The 2654-nt window shown below is 53.4% G+C and overlaps 1 pseudogene; it reads left to right on the forward strand.

Annotated features, from left to right (window-relative positions):
- The first annotated feature begins 461 nt into the window (after positions 1 to 461).
- LOC134494007 (hemoglobin subunit alpha-like) lies at positions 462 to 2264 on the forward strand (annotated as a pseudogene).
- Positions 2265 to 2654: the final 390 nt, after the last annotated feature.

The following is a 2654-nucleotide window of genomic DNA, read 5'->3' on the forward strand; positions in this document are numbered from 1 at the left end:
ATTTATAAAAATAATAAAGGTTAGTATAATGAATAAATGCTGAACCATAATGTAGCTGGTTTGTTTTTATGCTCAATGTTACGTTGTTCGTAACTTACTGAATAGGGGTATATATTGAGTGAAATATGGTGCCCATCTATATTTGTTGTGGCTTAGTCAGTACAGTATATGAGGCAACCTATGGTTTCCATGCTATGGGTGAATCCAGCCAGTGGCATCCATTCATTCGTGGGCTTTCAGCATTAGGAAGGATGCTTCAAGGCTGCCCTGGCTGCTTATCAGTGGCTCAGCCGCCCCACCCAGAGCCACTGCCTGGGAGCAGCTGTGTCCCAGCAGCTCCTTTGCACAGATAAGAGAAGGAGCCTCTCCCCCTCTCTTGGCTGCTGCTTGAATTGGGCATCTTCATCCCCCCAATGAGCACAGCCCCCAAATGGGTGGGTGGGTAGGGATTCTTTACTTTGAGAAAGCACTCCAGAAGGGGATTCTCTTTTGCATCAATAATAGAAGGAACCAGACTCAGTCTTCAGTGTTTCAGTAATTCCAGCTCTGCAACGGCTTATTGGAGAGGGCTTGGAGGTAGGTGGGTGGGTGGGTGAGAAACAGGTTGACTTGTCTCCAAACTAGACTTCTTCCACACCTCCAATCTGGGTTTCCCTTGATCTGAACTCACTTCAACCTGCCCTTCCTTTGCCAGAAAGACAAACCTCCTCTCTCCTTCCTCCTCCACCCCACCCCCCAATTTTCTCAAACTTCGTCCAACAGGGATTCCCCATCGCTCTCGCAGGGCTTCCAGATCAGGCTTCCCCCTTGGAGAACCGCGCGATTTCCAGACAGCGGGCACGGGTGGATGGCTGAGGACAGACGGAGGGGGGTGGGGAGACAAAGCGGTCCCCTCTGGAGAGAGGTCGCCAGCGGCTTTACTCCCCACACCCACGAGGAGGGGCGTGGTGCCTTGGGCGGGAGGGGGAAGGCGTGCTCTGCTCGGCCTCCCCCGGCCTGATAAAAGGGCAGCCGGGTGCCGAGGGCTCGAACCTGCCAAGATGGTGCTCAGCGACGAGGACAAGACCAGGGTGCGGAACCTCTGGAGCACTGTGAGCAAGAATCCCGAAACTTACGGGGCTGAGGCCCTTTGCAGGTAAGCCCGCCCCCACCCCCGCGAAACTCTGGTTGCGGCTTGCGCGAAGCTCGCCTCCGTGACGCCCGCTGGCCGCCCGCGCTTCCCTTCTTTTTCCCCCTTTTTCCCCTCTTCCTGAAGGATGTTCTCAGCGCACCCCACCACCAAGACCTACTTCCCCCACTTCGACCACAGCCCCGGCTCCAGCGACCTCAAGGCGCAGGGCAGGAAGGTGACGTCAAGCCGTCAACAACCTGGACAACATCGCGGGTGCCCTTTTCAAGCTCAGCGACCTGCAAGCCCAGAAACTGCTCGTGGATCCCGTCAACTTTAAGGTGAGTCGCCTTCTCCGAGCAGAATTGGGGGGAGAAGGGCGCACGCCCCGGGCTGCTTCGCAGGGCCGGAACTTGGCGGGGGGGGGCGGGGGGGCAAGCGGGGCATGTGCCCCGGGCGCCGCGCTGGGGGGACGCCAAAATGAGCTCTGGGTGGCGCCAAATGGGCACAGAATCCTAGTTTGCCCCGGGTGACACAGACCCTAGTTGCGGGCCTGCTATTTCGCCTTCCCTTTGGTGGCCGGGGAAACCCTGGGGGCATCTCTGCAGCCATAGGGTCGGTGGCTTGGGGGGGGGCATGCTCTGCCTCTCTTAATGCCACCACTCTCCTCTCTGCAGATGCTGGGCGAGTGCATCAAGACAACCATCGCTGCTCACAATGGGCCCTTCAACCCCGAAGTGCTTCTCTCCTTTGACAAGTTCCCGAGCAAAGTCGCCAAGGTGCTGGCCTCCAAGTACCGCTAGAGATGGGGAGTGCTGCCCTGCCTGTGCTCCGCAGGGCTCCGAAACAAAGACCCTCCTCCTCTCCGGCATCTCTCCTCCCTCCGCGTGAGAACCCTGTCAGCATCTCTTGCCTGCACCTCTCCTGCTCCATGGGGCTCACTTGCGGAACCCTAGTTTGGGTGTCTCCCGGAGCCTGAATTCCTAGTTGCCCTCTTGCCCGGAGCCAGGTCCAGGCTGTTTGCAGTGGGACTGAGCAGCTAAAGGTCTTTGGGGGCGCTCCTAAGGACATAATCCTTGACCACCCTAATGGCAGCTACCACCGTTAATTTCTGAGCTGGTTCTACTCCCACCATTGTGCAAATTATTATTTCATTGCTTTTAACGCTGTTGCCCGCTACACACATCAGCTTGTGGCGACTTGGCGTTATATATAATATTTCAACCTACCTACATGTGTTCTGTGATGACAGGCATTTATTGTTACTATTATTAAGTAAACTTGTAAGTTTTCTTATTTGATTATTAAACTTTGCTTTGTTTATCTGCCTACCTAACAATTTACGATGGGCTTGTGTTATTTCTTAAAAAATATATTTATTCCTAAATAAATTTATTCCAGCATGACTTCAACAGAAAACATAACCCAAAAAAGAAAAGAAAAAAAAGAAAAATCACAGATGATGGAAGAGTATTCAACAAAAAATGGACAGATGAGTACTTTTTTGCTGAGACAAATACTAAGGCATTATGCTTAATTTGTAGGG

This window comes from Candoia aspera, chromosome 3, assembly GCF_035149785.1.
Source record: "Candoia aspera isolate rCanAsp1 chromosome 3, rCanAsp1.hap2, whole genome shotgun sequence".
Taxonomy (NCBI): domain Eukaryota; kingdom Metazoa; phylum Chordata; class Lepidosauria; order Squamata; family Boidae; genus Candoia; species Candoia aspera.